General features: G+C 26.9%; 1 protein-coding gene across 1 annotated transcript in view; it reads right to left on the reverse strand.

Annotated features, from left to right (window-relative positions):
- Positions 1-18,947, reverse strand: part of LOC119679283 (terminal nucleotidyltransferase 5C) — a 291,602-nt gene that overhangs the window by 61,001 nt on the left and 211,654 nt on the right. The gene's annotated exons all lie outside the window — the stretch shown is intronic.

An 18,947-nucleotide genomic window follows, 5' to 3' on the forward strand; every position in this document is an offset into this window, starting at 1 on the left:
TTTATTTTATTTTATATTATTTTATTTAATTTTAATTTTATTTTATTTTAATTTTGTTTTAATTTTATTTAAATTTTAATTATAAGTTTGATTTTAATTTAACTTTGTTTTATTTTATTTTATTTTTATTTTATTTTTATTTTATTTTTATTTTATTTTTAATTTTTTCTACTTATTTTTTTTATTTTTTTCTACTAATTTTTTCTTTCTTTACTTAATTTTTATAAAATTATACGTAAATTTTATGTTATAGGTTCACAACCTGAGCCCTATCCGATCTTGTAGCAGACAGTTTTTCTCACAGCTACCTAATTTCAATACCGCCTCAGCTTTTTTTATGTATTTTTTTGTTAGACTTTCGAACTTTTTCTCTTATAAAAGTACCTTTCAGTTAATTTTGACTATATTTTTGACTGTTTTGTTTGGTATTTTTTGGCATGTCTATATTGGGATTACATTCCATTAAACTTAGTCAATCCCATTAAAACGATTATTTGCTCCGGAATTTTAAATTTAGTGGGTAACGTACCCACCGAGAACTTATTCCATAAGCTGTGATAAAAATGTTTTCACTTCTACGATGTTATAAATGCTTTTTATAGCATTCATACTTTAAAAATAATTAATTAATAAAAATATTATATTTGTGATATCTAAAAACGACTATATTAAATTTTGTTAACATTTTTTAGTTTTCTTTTATATTTGTAAAAATATAAAATATAAAAGTCTTGAGTATGTTGTTATGTGCTGTAGAAATTTTAATAATTTTGCATCCTAACTTCTCCACACAAGTCCTTGGTTTACACAAAGTACATAGTATCCTCGTTAGTTGAAGGTTTATTTACTTTCATTAATAAAGAAAGTAATTCTATGTTTTCAATGGATAAGATTTATTTTTAGATTCTCTATTTATACATATTTTATTTATATACGAATAGATCTATTTCTTGAATTTAATTTTTCTTTCATTTTCGTTAGTCACGTATTTGAGCTAATAATAGGAGAAAGATTACAAAATTAGTCATCGCACTCCAATGCTTTACTCACTTTCCTCTACCTTCTATCCCTTCTTTTCATATGGTTTCAAACATATGGTAAGTCTCTTATGGCCTTTTAAGATATAATAATAATAATAAGCATGAAAATATAAGTTTTTATCACTGCAACTATTACTTCATTATCATTGATTTAAATCCATTGTCTGTTGCTTTTGATAACCAAGCACATTTCCACATTTCCACTCGCCCACTTGTTTTGCTTTCATAACTGATGCATCAACTGTTGAAGGCATGTATCGTAATGTTCTTGATTTCTCTCGGTGGTACGGAATATTTCATCAGAATTTTTTGCGAATATAGCGGCATTCATTAAAATGTTTAAAAAAGCTTTCACTCAAAACATAAAAAAAAGTATGAGTGAAATGTTGAATTTGTTGTGGCCTTAAATGCGACTTAAGTGTTCAACATGTCACAGCTTCGCTCCATATGGTTGAAATAAATTCATAATTTATACAATTTTTGTGCGTTTTTTTTTAAATTAACTTGTTAAATGCTAAATGCTTTGATTATTGATTGAAAAAATAATTTCTTTTAATATACGATGTGCTAACATCGTGAAATCGTGAAAGTATCTCAAACTCACGTTTTTAGCTCAATTCTTTCGCTCACCCCAATGAGGATAAATTTTTTTGTTTGTACTTTCAAGGTGAGCTCAATTGCGAAGGTCATTAAAAGGACTCTTCTTTACATAAACGTAGCTATATGTATTTGTAATAGAGTGAAAATTTGATTTGATTCGTACACGCCCACTCACTCAATGTGAAACTGCGTGGTTGTTTTGCTACAATTTTAAGGTTGTGGTTGTGCTGTATGCGAAAACGGCTAGTGTAGCTGCTTCCGGTTTGACAAAGACACGCGCTTTGTAAATTTATCCCATCAAGCGAAAACGAATTTCATGAATGAAATGCACCCATTCCAAGTTCATTTAATGAATGAATGACGTAGATACAATAAATGCGGCATATGCGGCATATGTACTGGTATTGGTTTCATTATCTTCCTTCGTATTGCACATACGATGTTACGATGTTTTTATGTTGCTCTATGACGTCAAAATGGATATCTGTTTTTGTCGGAATTGTTGATAAAGAATGATACAATTTGTCAGCAAGTTAGATACGATATTGTAATTATTTTTTATTATTTACACTGCATTTAACACAAATTATTCTCAAGCTGAGTACATTCATGCCGGCTTTTTTATACATTCTTCATACATACATAAATTAAATAGGTATTATGAAATATGTATGTATGTCAATAACAGCATCTTGAAGCAGATAAATCAATATTTTTAAAATAAGGTTTCAGCGTTCCTAATAGATAAAATAAATTGGGAATATGCATGATGCAATATTTTTGGATATTTAGTATATTTCAGTAATTACAGTGTGTGACAAAAATAAAGTTCATTTTTAACGGTTTTAGTTTAATTTTGGTCTGCTTAGCTCCTACTGTGCAACCCGTATTTCTCCAAGACTCTGGAGTTTCTGGTAATAACGGGTTAAAATTCAAAAATTAAATTTTGAAAAGGTTAATAAAAAATTTTATTTTTATGAGATACCAATTTAGGGCCCTCCTTTTTGAAATTTAAATGGTGAAAGTTTAAATCACACTAATACCTTGTGAAATTGTGGGGATAATAACAAGGTTAGATGCGGTACTACTTATACTATATAGTTGTGTTGTTCATAGTTTAATAATAACAGAGATTGAAGTTCTTTTGTTTTCTTTTTAATATCTTATTAGACAAAAACAAATATATAGCCAGAATATGACAATCTGTCTAAACATATATTCCGTATACAATGCAACGCTGGTCAGAAATATATCATAAAAAAAGAATACTACTAAGTTTAACGAAAATTAGTGTCAATTTGTTGCATAGATTAAAAGGTCAGCACACGACTAGATTGGGTGCCTTCGGCAGTGACATCTATAGAGATTATTAGGATGAAGGCATAGTACTAAAAAAACATAAACAAACATAAAATTAATTTCGTCGGAGATTTCGACTTAATAAAACATGTACAGCAATAAAACATATATGGTATATTGAAACCAGAAGATTTAATAGAAATAATAGATTTTCTCTATATTAATAATAAATGTAGTTATAAATTAGATATGTTTCGGTCGTATCCATGAAAGGACAATATAAGCTTTTAAAGCATCAGTAATTTTTTTTATTTTTAATTTTTTAGTTTACTTTTTAGTTTTAATTTTTTACATTAAAGTTTTGTAAAGATTTAATATTTTATAAAATTATACATATTTCTGGATTTATTAATATTTTGTTATTTTTTCTATTTACAGGTACGTAAATTATTTCAAATTTGTTATATGGAAAGGTTCGTATAATGTTTTTTTAAGATATAATATTTGAATTATTTCAATGACAATTTAAAAGATTGTTTTTGTTATTTTACATATATCAACAATTTAGGTAAAGCTGGTGTTGGAGACTGTAAAAGCATAACTATGTTGAAAAGTCTTATATAAAAAAGTTATTATAAATTTCTGATAGGACAGTTTTAAAAAAGAATAAAATATATAGCATTGTACATATAAAAAATTTAGCCTAAATTACTCTATCGTGTTTAAATACTGTGAACATACCCAACATATTTTGAAGCTAAGTTTTTTTTTTTCAAATTCATATAGCACGTCATTTTGTTAGTCCAGATACTACAAAGACTTTATTATTTTTTTATTGATATAGATAGGAAAATTTTAAAATGAGAATAAAATATATTGTATTATATGTTCAAAAGATTTATATAAAATTTTAATGTAAGTTCCATATCCGTAAGTCCATATCTTAAATTTATTTTGTAAGTCCAAATACTACCTAGTGTGTTTATTGTGTTTGTTGTAGTTAGTTTTATTTGAACCGATTTCTAGATCTTGATTGACCAAAGTGCGGCCCGCGGCTATTGTTTATGTGGCCAGCGACATGATTTTAACCTACTACAATAGTGCAAATTTTCTTTTGGTGTACTGGTAAAAATACATTATTTTATTTTTGTAGTATACCAAATAAATGAATTTAAATTGATAAATTAAAAAAACTAAATTTAACATTATAGCCGTATTTTTATTTTTGTCGAAAACAACCTCTAATCTGTACAGTGATTGATTTAGCTCGCGATCGCATCTGATCTGGACAACCCTGTTCTAGACCAATGCAAAAAATTCACCTTATTATATTTAAACAGTGTAAGAGTAATACTATGAATAGAAATGGGAACTATTTTGAACACACTTTCCCAATCACCATGCAGAAAAAGCCTTCTGATATCATTAGGTAGTCAATTTTACCTTTACTTTATGGGTTTTCAAAAAATGATCTTTTTTAAAGGCTCAAAAAGATGTTTTCCGAAATAACTACCCAAATTGAACATTCAGAGCATTAAGTGGTATCTATATAGCTATGTTAAAATTTAACGAAACGTGTACAAATAAATAGTTTATTTCGATGGACCAGAGTCGTAAAAAATATTTTTTTCTCGTCAAATGACAGTGTTGATTCAACACAATGAAAATTCATATTTTGATTTCATACATTTTGTATGAGTGACGTCAGATGATGATGGTGAGTCCTGGAACTTACTTAGTTATATGCTACATACAAATTCGGTACGTATTCTATTCCAATTTAATTTTATTGAATATAAACGTATGTAATTATATTTACATATATGTATGTGGTTTAACATTTTTATAAAAAAAAAAAAAATAAAACATGTGGGTGGACTTCAAGCTTTCAGAAATATCAAGCTAACATCTTTTCTTGCTAGTCTTGACCTTTAGATACGTGGCTGTGTTATGTCATTTCTATTTCCATATTTGCTGTTATCAAACGCTGTCAAAATATATTAGAATTGAACCATTTTCACTTTTGTTTTTATTACTTCTTATGTAGTTTCAATAAATCTACGTTGGAACAGACACAGAAACAATCCGTTCAATACCAGAATTTTATTTATAATTTTTATAAAATGAAATTTTTTTAATATTTTTAACGGATTGTTGGAATGCAGTTCGAGTGAAATCAAAGTGAAACCTAATGCATAAACAAATTCGATTTAATTGAACTTAACTAAAAATGAAAACGCAATTCTAATACAACAGAAGCAGTACTTTTCATCTCTTTAATCTTTTCATGTCAATTTCTCTGACGTTGCCGCAAATAAACGGGCGGAGTCGGAGTTGAAGGAATAATGAAATTCAGTTGCGCATTGCGTTGGCGGTAGCAAATTATTATTGTTGATTGTAAAATTCTATTTTTAAAGTTGTGTGCTTGTTGATTAATAAACTATTATATATATCCGTATTGTACAGATGTGTACTGATTGCAGAGGAATGGATGCAAGCATCGATTTTTTGTGTTAAAAACTCATTTTAGAGTGACACACGCCATTACACAAGAATTCCATTAATTTTCTACAAGGATAATCTCATTTAGGATATCCTTATTTTATATGTCGCCTGTATTTTGCGTATTATTTTTTATGGGTATATATAAAGTATATAATTTTTTCCTTTTGAAACTATAGTATAAAGTTTTGTTAGTATATTATATTATGGAAACATGTGTGTATTTATATATGTATACCATATATTGAAAAAGAAATGAAAATGTTTACAAAAAGGAAATAAAAATTTATAGTTCCATTTTTTTAACATTAAGATCCTTCACACTACTGTGATTAAGGAGTATATTAAGTTTGTCGAGACGCTTGCAACGTGCTGCCATGCCACTTCTATTAAAAATAATATTTGTGAAATAGATCTGGTAAATAAGTGAAAATGGTCAATCATTCTAAACACGATTGTAAATAGGAGAGTTTTGCGATACTTAAGACTTTTAATTTATTCAACAATTTATTATTTCAGTTATTCTTATACTAAGACACTTTTGTAATACCAAAAATTAACATATAGAACTTTCAGTGAATAGATTAATTGCTTTCTTCAAAACTCTTTCTTTTTTCTCACTCTGCGGTTTTGATTGTTCCTTAGTCTACGCGTTTTTTCCAAAACTACGAATATTTACAAAAAGTTTATAATTTTTTAATATTGATCCATGTCCACCAACCGCGATACCCAAGAGCTGTTACAGTCCTAAATCTTCATGAAACGTCCACAGCAACTAACTTTTATTTCGTGATCATTCAATACGATATGAAGCGATTGTCCGATTTTTGGCTATTACCGGTAGTCCAGAACACTTTCCATAACCTGAGCTGGTGGTGTTACATTTAAAGTCATCCAGCATTTTTCCTTTTAAAGATATATATTCGTAGTTGATATGAATACCTTTGATACTTAATTTAATGTATTGCATTTATTTAAAAATATATCATAAATAAAATGTATACAATCACTATAAGTGATGAAGTAGAATTTTTAAATGATGAGTCAGATGTCATTATGTCGAAAATCTCTTTTGACTGTTTTGCTGAATTTTTCCTATAACTGTACGATTATCTGAACGTAATATATAATATGAACTCCGAATTGAATAACTGTTTAATATTAATAAATAAAGCGTTAAGAGTTTTGCTCTAGCACTTTTATTTTTATTATTATTTAAATCTATTGAGATAAAAAGACAAATCTGAATATGAACGTTTGTGTTTTGAATTTGTTTAGTTTAATGTATATTATTTTAATATGAATGTCTAAGTTTTATTTGCATTAATTATTTATGCAAGTAAAATATTTATAATTAAATTGTTTAGTTTATATTCGAAAAATTAATAAAATTAATCTTAATAAAAACATATTATTTTCTATAAAAAGGCTGTATGAATATAAAAACTTGCAAGGTAGGATACTATGAAGAGCTCATAAATACATTAACTCATAGAAATTTAATTTAGTAAGACCATCTGGCTATTTTAGAGTCATTTAGTAGATTTTTAAAATAAAATTGCTGTTTTTATCGTATGTCTCTCTTTTAAAACAACCGTTTTATTTATATTGTTTTTTGATGATAATAGAGATGTTTGAGTACAATAAAGTGAAAAATAGTTTAAAGATGGGTATAATGGGTAAAGAATAAAGTCTTTTATAATAGAGGAACGTTCCTCTATTGCTAATATAGGTATATGAATACAATTAATCACAATTAATCATTAATAGTTTAAAGTACCCAAAGATATATAATAGTTACATTCAGTTTATTATTTTCAATATAAATCTAATTAAGCGGGTGTGAAAGTGCATTCCAGAACATAGTCTTCAATAACTTAATATATAATATCTTGGAAAAAACTTGTTAAAATGTTGGGTTGTCGAAAAGGTTGTAAAGTTGAAAAGTCTATTTCGTTCAATTTTTTCAAAATAATTTTGTTTTTTATATAAACAACAAGATCAGTTTGTTTTATATTACCGGGTTTTTTTTAATGCCTTTTATAAACTTTTAGTGATGAGGAGTAATATTTACTTTAATGGGTATGACAATTATGGTCAATCTTTAAAGTATATTTTTGGGAATATTTTTGTTTTTTTTTTAAAAGATTTTCTGTCTACAATGTATCTGATACCAAGGAGTAATATGTACCTTAAATGATCTGGCAATTATGTTCAATCTCTAAAGTAACTTTTTGGAACATTTTTGATTTTGATAAAAGAGATGTTTTTCTCTGCTATGTATCTGATATCTAGGAGCAATATGTACTTCAATAGGTCAGGTAATTATGCTAGATAATGTACTTCTCACCCTAAAATAATGTTGTTAGAAAATTTTTGGTTTTTGTGCAATTGATTTTTTTTCTACCATGCATCTAAAACCTAGGAGTAACTTAAGTTGGTCTGAAAATTATGATCAACCATTAAAATAATTTTTTTTTGATAGGGTTTTGTATTTTGTGAAAGATTTTTTTTGTTTACCATGCACGGTTTTACTTTAATCGGTCTGTAAAACGAATTATTACTTTTTTATACTTACGTACTATAATAACATATTATATTTAAATAATGCTAATTATTTTATTTTATTTATAATAAATGAGTATTTTTTTTTTTTTTGTATAATACATGTATATAAATTTAGCTTAAATAAAAATAGCGATAACATTGTAGTTGATACACTCCTATGCTTGCAGCATTTGACGCCAACAGCTCGGCTGGAGATTAATTTGACTTATTTGCCTTGCCAGTTGGCGGCGTTGTAGACACAATTCTTTACTTGCTGTTAGCAGTTGCGGATATTTTTTGTGTAATAATTAAATTCGCCCGAAATCAGGAGTTAAATGTTAGTGTGACACCATTAACAGTAAAAATTAACGATAAGCTGACATGTTTCAGTGCACATTTAAATATATTTATATATATTGTATTTGAATTTAGTATAAATAGTATAAAAGTATAAGTGTTTCTTAGATAATTTTTTTATGTTAAATTTTACTTAAGGCCGTCCTCATAATATTCGTTACAGAAAATTCTATTTGTTTTGGATTATAAATTTTATAGTTAAATTTAAAAATAGTTTTGCATTTGAAATAACATTAAACTTTCAATTTCGTTTAAATAGACAAAACTAACTACAGGTACTTGCAATAAAAATTTTGTACATTTTTCCACTACATTATCAAATTAGTTCATGGCAATTCATGCTAACGACGAATTGTCTGTCAAACTAAATGACTAAATGACTTACTGAACACCATAATAATGTATGTCTTATTGGATGAATGACTTAGTGATTAAATGTTTGGGTTGGCTGTCTGCAAGCAATTCACCATTTTTTTTTTTAAATTTTCGTGCTAGGTTACACTAGCCTCACTCTACTCTACTACTACTCTGCTACTCTATTACTAACATATAATATAGTATACACTCATGTGTGTCATAAGCGCAGCCAGTCAGTCAATATGTAATGGAATTTTATGCAACTGCAGTACCAAGAATTATACCACGAACCAGATAATAAATACGTAGGATCCGTGGATGAAAGATAGAAAAAAATTAAAAAAAAAAAATAATAATAATAAGAGAAAAGAAAAAAAAATTGTACATGTATCTGCGCGTGAACTAACGCCATTCTAATAATTTCGAAAAGTTCTCTGCTTGCGGATTTTTGCAATTTCTGAAAATATCATACGCTTCAATAAGGTCATTCATAAACTTGTTAGGTTTGAAGTAACACCGGATTTGCATTCCAAATTAACATTAGCACGCGTTGCTGCTCATTACGACGTAGTACCAATAAAATAATTTTAGTTAATTAATTGCTTCCAGTTTGTTTTATTTAATAAATTTTTTATTTAATAATTTAAAAAAAAAACTTTTTATAATAAATTAATTAAATTACATAAAGAAATTTCATTAAAGTCACTCTATGTAGTACTATAAGATTTGTATATAAATGAATTACATTAATAACACAATATATAATATATTGAAACTACATTTTTAAACTCCGGTTTTGTTATTTTCTTTGATTTGCTGTTTATTCCAATATATAAATGTATCTCTTTATAAATGTATCTTTTTTCTTTTTATTTTTTTTTATTTGTTTTTATTTTTAAGCCTTTATCAGTAATTGTAAATGCAAATGTAACTAGTTCATTTAATGCAGACTTGTTAAAATTGGCCAAAGCCAAAAGAACACTTTTACAAAAATTAACTTAAAGTCAGTCATTTATGCCCGTAGTTGGGCTTGTGGTTGTTGCTGCAAATGTCGATCGTATAAAATTAGCATCGCAAAAGACCACAAGTACAAGTTAATAGCAGCAGCCCAACCCAGTTTAGAAATGTTGATTTATGTTATGCAACAAAGATCTACAGTAGGTGCCCGATAAACTTTGAGGTTTTATGGAATAAGTTACCAAATTTATTACTGTGTTTTTATATTTAATTAATATTTATGGCAAAAATGAGTGCATTAAAGTAAAAAAATACTGTTATCAAGAATAATGAAGTAATGATAAAAGTATATTGAGTAGGTTATTACATATCAAGTATAAATATTTGTAATTTAGTATAGAATATTAATTTATAATTTGTGAGTTCTTGTTAAGAACAGACATACTAATTTCTGCGTATCAAGATATCATAATTCTAAATTAAATTGCGCAAATTGTGGCCTCTAAATATGGAACCAAGAGATATTCAGATTAGTTTAGAAAAGGTTTAGGAATAGCACAATAAGTGTCATAAGTTCTAATGAACCATTGTCTGTTCTAATAAAAATATTTGCTCAGTGAAAGAAATCGCTTAGAAAACTCTTCACAGGAATAGCGCAATAGATTTCATAAGTCACAATAAACCATTATCCGTTCTAATAATAATTACTCAGTTAAGTCTCAGATCTCATGGGTTGTAACATTGTTCGTTCCAATAATAATAATTGCTCAGTAAATGCGAATAAAGCAATAAATATATAGCTTAGGAGACTTTTTACGGGAATAGCACAATAGGCCTCATAGGTCACAATGAACTATAGTTTCTTCTAATAATATTAATACCATAATTACTCAGCGAAAGTCAATAATGTAATGTAGGAATAGCTTTAGAAAGTCTCTATGGGAATTGCACCTTGGATTTTATAGGTCGCTGTTAATTATTCTTTGTTCTATTAATAATAATTGCTCAGCGAAAGTAATTAAAGTTTAGTTTTTGGATAAAGCCTAAATTATTACAGTACGATTTAACGCTGTGACATCGCTGCAGTCATTATTTTTTCAAGTAAAGATTGTAGTTGTGATTGAACCAGTGTGTTGCCTATCTTCTTCGTCTTCTGCTTTTACCACCTATAAACAGCGGTTTCAATGTTCCTGACCGTCTAAATGTATGTAAGTTACCAATGGAGACCATTTTCAATTCATATGTATGGTTATTATATGTTATTAAACATATTTTCTAGTCCTTTTTAGAAGATTTTTTTTAACATACTAATAGTTCTTCAAAAATGGAGTTATTGGTCACACAGATAACCAGTTTATGGAATTCTTAACACTCTTCCATATATCTATAAGTCAAATGCTTCGATTTTCGTTTTGTCAAAATTTTTGGTAATCATCATTTTGGATGCTGTAAGTAGTTGTGTAATTCTAGTTTATTTTAATTTAAGTTTTGTAGATTAAATAACCATTATGACATATAAGTTTTTCGAGTCTATTATAGGTGTTCGTTGAGTCCAAATAATTGATAATTTCTATTTCTATTGAATGAGTCTAAGTAATTGATAAAATCAATTTAATACTAAATTCTCTGAAGTTCAGGTTTTTTCAAGCAATTACTTAAAATTAAAATATTATATTTATATTTCAATTTGATAACATAAACATTATCACAACAGAACAATGATACTTTAACAAAAAAGTAAGAATTTTTAGTAACTTATACGGATCTTTCATACAAATCTTCAAATGGGAGTTTAAAAGATCTATTAAGGTCTTTATACCCTATTACACTTTGTAAAATTATTTATAGTGTGATAAGCCTTAACTTGATAATAATGTAATGCGATATTTAAATTTGTGTTTTCTGTCAGTATTGTATTAATATTTTTTTAATAAGTTTAGAATTCTTCTGAAGCCTATAACACTATATCAGATGAATTCATTGGTTATAATATCTAATCCAATTTAATGAATTAGTAAATTCCAATAATTATCTAGAATCTAAGGAGTATAAGTATTACTTCACTAAGGCACTGATATTTAACCGGTATATCTGCAGAAGAAATGAAACATATTTCTGACATTGAAACGATATATAATCACTTTTACCGATCTTTGCAATACTGCTTTGTTATCATAAATTTGATCTTGAAACAAGGCTGTGAGGGTAGTAGAAAAAAGTGGGTAGTATTGAAATTAATAAAATTATTTGTTAAATCATTGTCAGATCATTTTAAGACATAGCAGTACGAAATACCTGATAATAAAACCCCTTTTTATTTTAAGCTTCTTATATATTTGATATGTGTACCCTAATGTGTATCTTTTCTGTACTTTTATTTGAAGGTATCTTAATAAAATATGTGACAAAATATTTGTTATTTGCATAGTAACCTCAATTTTATAGATTACTGTATAAGTAAAAGTGTAAAATGGGATTTGGTTGGCGAAACATTCTGCATTTACTTATAAAATAATAAGAAGCAAAACTATAGCAACCTTCTCATCACTTACTATCAATAATTGGGAAAGACTAACTAGCAACATAATCGCCTGGGAATAGAATTTATAAGACTATATTGTATTATAAAGTAATATTAGACATTTTATTTTTGTTACCCACTGTTTTCAAGAATATAAGTATTTACTTCATGTATTTATTTTTAATACCACGATCAACGTATATGATTTTAATTTTATACGTTGATCAACAAAAAGTTGAACAATTATTATGTTTTAATTGGTCACAAATAAGAGTTGTCAAAGTCATGTAATTATATTTGTATAAAATTATAAAATAATAATCTGGGTGTATATAATACTAATATTCTTACAAGTTCAAACTTATTAATACTGCAATGTCAATTTAACATATTTTAAAAGTGGTAATGACTTACAATGTTAAGGTTAATAAAATTAACCAAATGACATTCAAACTATAAAGCGAAAATTCTAATCCTGGAGTGCTATGTGTTATATATCAAGATAATATCAATATCAAGATAACCCGAACAACAATGAAACAAAAGAAGATGTGTCGATATCCCAACATTTGTAAATTAAAGATGAAATATTTTAATATGACATTTAATCATAGTCATAAAGAATATATAATCTTTCGCAACATTATTTTTACATTTGAATAATTTATAATGAAATTTCATTAAAAATGGTTACTATTCCAGTGATATCAATGTCCTTAACTATATTAATACTAGAACAAAACCATGAAGTCTTGATGGATCGTAAAAATTTTTTATGTCTTAGTTTTAAAAAGTTCGGTTCAAATGAATCTTACAGACTCACAGATTTTGAGAAAGAACTTGAATCTTAGCGAAGATGTTGTTAGTGACTCTATGAAATCCTATGCAGCTATAAGTTTCAAAACTTATAAACTTAACTTCAAATGAAGTTCACCGCATTGTTTTGTGACCAATGTCAGCCTACTTAAGGCAACTTTGAATTTTCTCTTCAAACTTTCTCAAATAATCCATTATCAAAAAATGGTTTAAATGTTTAAAAAATCAGCAGAATATCTACTTTAGTTGCCCAAAGTAAACTCTTAGGTTCAATAGCCTCACATTGCGGCTTCCTTCTCACATTCTGTTTTAATTAGGAGTTCAATCGATACATTCAAACATCTTTTAATTATTTTCTTCTGGAATATCTATGCATCGTTTTTTTAGATACATTCTGTACAGATAAAGTCATTTGCATTTTTTTATGTTAGTGTCATTTTTCTGAGTTGTCATCTCGTGTGGTCCGCATTTTCCGTATTCGCACCGCTAGCTCATCGAATATTTTAACTTACTATTAAATAGTTTATTTAAACTTTAAACACAGCCAGTATAAAAAGATTTTATATTTTTTAAATTTAAATTTATTTCCGACAGTTATTTTATTTTTTATATGTCTTGATTAAAAAAGTTGCTATGTAAAGTTTTATTCGTTTGGCTATATATTAACAACATTGAGATATACAAAGAGACAAAGATACAAAAATACAGACAGCCGGACGGACATCGCTGAAATGATTTGTCTTTCTATCTAAAAAGTATGTGTTTTACATGTAAAAGTTTAAATAATTTTTTACTCAGTTCTTAAACAGGTTACAGTCGTAACACCCTCTGCATAACCGAACCATTTGTTACAGTGTAACCTGGTAGTTGTACAATGATATTTAGTTGTAAACGGATTCTTCTTGTGTAATAGATCCTTGTTGTATAACAGATCCTTATCGTGATATAGAGTCCAGTTATACGACAGAACTTTGTGGTGTAATAAAGATTTCTTGTACAATAGATTCGTGGTGTATAATAGAGTCGTATTGTACAATAGAGCCTTGTTCTATAATAGAGTTGTAGAGTTTTGTGCCTTGTTGTACAATAAATCTTTGTACAAGCCGGAGTCTTGTTGTACAACAGAATTTCATTATAAAATAGAGCCTTATTGTATAACAGCTCTATCATATAACCAAGTTGTGTAATAAACTTTTGTTGCACAATAAAGTTTTGGTGTCAGGAGATCTTCGCTATACATAAGAGTCTTGCTGTATAACAGTATTATTTTGTTTTGTAACAGATTCTTGGTGTATAACAAAGTTCCGTTATACAACATAGCATGTACAGCAGGCCCTCGCTACACTATAGAGCTTTGCCGTATAACAGAGTATTAGTGTGTAACAGGGTCTAAATTTGTAACAGATCCTTACTGTTTAACAGAACTTTGTTTTATAACAAAATTATGTTGTACATAACAGACAGATTGTACAATGAAATCTTACTTTAAAACAGAGTTGTGTTGTGTATTAGAGCCTGATAGTACAAGCATTGCATTATAACAGAAATTTGCTATATAATAGAATCTTCTTGTATAACAGAGCCTTATTTTACAAAGTTCTGTTTTACAATAGAGCCTTGCTATATAACAGAGCCTTTTTGTTGAACAGGTTAACACTTGTGTAGTTTATTTTCATTGAAATTGTTAAAATGGTTTCTATTATTTAATAGGCTAGGTTAAAGTTAAGGGTGTGACGTAGGACTCTTGTTGTAAGTATGTCCTGTCGACTACTCTTAGCGATTTCATTTTCCTACCTATAGTAGGTTTCTGTGATATATGTGCTCTTAATTTAAGAGCTATCTGTTTTAATTTAATCAATATTTTTTTGTATATTTCATTTGATTTTGGATTAAAAACACATTTATTTAAACTTGAAGTATAAAATAATTACATTTTTTATTCAAAGGATATTACACAATTACACTGTTACACTAGTTATATTACGAGTACATTCATTGCTCATAGATAAAATTGTTTAACTATTGTTGCCGTCTGAAAAAATTATTATGATGCAATTTTAGCACATATTTAATATATATTTTTAATATTACTTTTTTATTTTCAATTATACAATAAATTCATTTTTCATATAATATGCCCTGCACACCCTGTAATATTAATTTACAATAGCTAAAAGACGACATTCTCTTTTTCGTACGGCCTTAGAAACGTATATCACAGAAAAATAATAGTTGATTGTGCTTACATTAAACGGTGCAAAATGCAAGAAATCTATAAAAGAGATAAAAACTGAAATAAACCTGTCTTTAAAGGTGCTGGCTGCTTGGTTATTGTACGGTTGTTTGGTTGTTTGATTGTATGGTTGTTTGGTTGTTTGGTTGTGTTGCGGTTAAATCTAAAAATTTATATTTCGTTTGCTCGTATCAATAACGCCTTTTGCATCTAACAAAAGCTATAAAAAGTAAAACCTCCAGCACCAAGACCAGCACCATTACAAGTGCTTGAGCTTGAGTAAGTCCACTGTTTTGACCAAATAACATATGAAACAATCTAAAACAAACACAAATGAGCAATTATGGCGTTATGGCGTTATGCGTTGCCAAGAAGTTTCGACTTAGTTTAGTTTAAATGACGTTTGTTTTTTCTTTTTCTTAATCTAACGAAAAATTAAAATTTTTTTCTTACATTATTTTATACCTTAAAGATATTTGAAAATATTTAAGTTACATTTATATGAAATTAAATTTAAATATATATGGTTTATTCTACTGTTAACTGAAATGGTTAATTGAACGTGTTTTAGATGAGAATAGAAAGCAAGGTTAATTTTATTGGAACTTTACATATTTATCGCAAATTTTAGGGTCTCATATTTTAACAATTAAAACTGCAATAAAATTAAATATATATTAATAAATTGAATTTAAATTCAATTTATAAAATTAAATAAATTATATATTTATATTTCATCCATTGTCCTTTTTAAGAATAATAATATCTTACATTGAATTAAAATTTATAATTGAAAATAAAATAATTCATACAAATTTTTTTCTTAGCGTTGTTAAATAAAATTGCTTTAGAAATTTTTAAGCTTAACTGCATTTTAATTTGTTTATTTTTTTTTCGCTGTTGGAATTGTCATTACTGTACGCATGAACTTGCGCCATGGTGTACACATTGCAGTTGAGTTGTGGCTCATTGAGTTAAAAATTATAAGAAAAGAAGAAGTCATAATGCAAATGCAAAAATTATGTACAAAAGAAAATATCAACAATAATGTAATGTTATGTTTTTTTATGCAATAGTAGTTGATATGTACAGAATTCTTTTAGACGAATGGTACAAAATAGATTATCTAATGCAAGTCAATTATTATTATTGAAATTTTCTAAGTTAACTTTTGTCTTATGGTAAATAAGCCGTGGCTACTTGTTTAGAGGCCCCTTAAAATAATTTACAATTTATATTATAATTCATTGCAGTATAAATATATAAAATAATTTGTAATGTAATGTTATTAGTTTTTAAGATACTAAAACTTATTGTAAGGTTTTAAATAAAAGCTATTCAAAAAAGACATATTGTGGAAAAAAAATTTTTTGTCTTACAACTTAATTATTTCTATGATTGGTATCTTTCTAATATAAAAAAATGTGATATGTGCCGATGCACTTTTATTTTATGACGTGATCTTCCTCGCATAGCAGTTTAGTGTTAATTTTCATTATATTGTAAAAAAAGGAATGTGTGCCGGAATACATTTATGACGTTATCATACTCGCAGAGTAATGTAGTGTTATTTTTATTTTTAAAAGAATAAAGAAAAAGAAATAATGGGTCGCGAAAAGGAAAGAACGTTTTCGTTTGAAGACTTAAATCATATGCAAAACGTATATATAAACATCGTATTAATACATCTAAACTCATCTCTAAACTTTAATGTGATTAGTATCAAAAAATGAACATTACCAATGTTAATGTTGGGATTGTATGAAGAGGGACAAACGTTATACTCATACGTACTTTTTCATATTGAACAATATGTATGTGCTTTTAACATTCCCTAAATGAGACATCAAATTTTTTTAAGAACTTGAAAACCAAAACAAAATTTGATGATTCTTCCAGAGAATTCTAAAACTATATACATACTATGGAATATGAAAGAGATAATATAACTAGGGTTCTCATTAATGCGAACATATTTAATGCTTGATTTGTTTTTTCTAATTAGTTAGTTCTAATTAGTATTAGGATTTATCTTTTTTTTTCTACTTGATTTATTTTTTTTTTTATTATTTTTTATTATTTTTCTGTTTCTTTAGCTGTTGCTATCTAAATATAATATAATATTAGCAATTGAAAAGTTGAACCTTAACTGTAAATTTTATTTAAATATTGGGCATCCCAATATTATAATAGACCAATTGGTCTATATTGATTTGGTCTATGATTGTTTTAGCCTGTTTAAACGACACATTTTCTTTAACTGTTGATTTATATAGAATTGTTGCAGTTGTCTAAGTCCTATTTGTTTTAAATCTATATATCGGAAATAGATTTCAAAAACTGGTTTTCAATTTGTGTCTTACTACTTATTCCGGATTAGATAATAATTTCAAAATTTCTATATATTTATTATTTTCTAAAATAATTGACTGTCGACTAAGATCAGCTAAATTATTATCTATATATAGAGACTGCAAACGCTTTTTATTGTGCGGCTATTAATTAATAGACTATTAATTACGTTTGAACTTTGTTAAGGACTTTATATATATTTATGAATTTTATTTAATTAAGATTGGCATTTCAAGTGTTATTGCGTGGTATTATGTATGGTATTCTGTTATTGTGTTGCACTGCTTGCGCATTGGCGTCTTGAGTATAGCTGACGATCGTGCTCTATAGCTTTTTGACCCGCCTCAAAACTTTTTTGGTGAAGTAATATAAAAAAAAAATTTTTTTTTATATTTAAAACAATTATTTAAATAGATGATGTTGAGTATGTTTTGCATTTTAAACGCAAATCTCAAATTTTTAAAAGACTTAATGTATCCATTTTAATTACCATTTAAATCTTAGTATCTTATTGTACTGAACAGGTGTTCTTTGCAGCAATTTTTCATAATATACTTCAGTTACTGTTTTTCATATATGTACGTACAAAGACTTTTTTGTAGGCTCGACTTATAAATTTTGTTTAGTTGAAACTCCTGCCCCTAAGTAACCTCTCCAGCTGCTAAAATTTTTTTAATATTTTTATTAAAATGAAAAAAAATGTAAAAAAGATTTCTGAATATAAAAATATTTTCTGAATCAAAAAAAGAAAAAAAAAGAAGAGTATATTCAATATAAGAAAATTTGCATACTTCGTGCCCAAGTGGTAAAAACAGCAAACTTTGCCTTAAGGGTTAACAAATTACCTTTATTTTGCCCTTTTATTGTTTCTGTTCTAAACATATTAAAGAACTTAAAGTCATTTTGTTGAAGCTCTTTATATATTTCAATTGATTTTAATTTGTTGCAATTTTAAAATTTTAATTAGAATTTTATTTTTTTATTCAATGGGTATGGAACCCTATTTACATAACCAATTCTAGGTTGCATTCATTCTTAGTTCTTATCCGACAAACCATGTATGCCATTCTTTTCAGATATTACTAGGTGTGACATGAAATGCTGTCATTAATATCTTAGTTTTTAAATTAAATTGATTATTTTATTATATTGGATTTGTTTTTTGTTAGTTTATTTCGTTTTTACTTATAGTAAAATAAAAAAGTAGACTTGTTTGTTAAACATTTTTCAAAAGATTTGTAGTAATAAAAGTAATGAAAATACAAATCTAAAATTTTTGTATTGAATATTTAATTATATATTGACAAATAATAATGTGGCATTTTAGTTCATTACTAGGTATATTTCTTTAAGAACGATTATTATC

Source organism: Teleopsis dalmanni, chromosome 2 (assembly GCF_002237135.1).
Source record: "Teleopsis dalmanni isolate 2A chromosome 2, ASM223713v2, whole genome shotgun sequence".
Taxonomy (NCBI): Eukaryota; Metazoa; Arthropoda; class Insecta; order Diptera; family Diopsidae; genus Teleopsis; species Teleopsis dalmanni.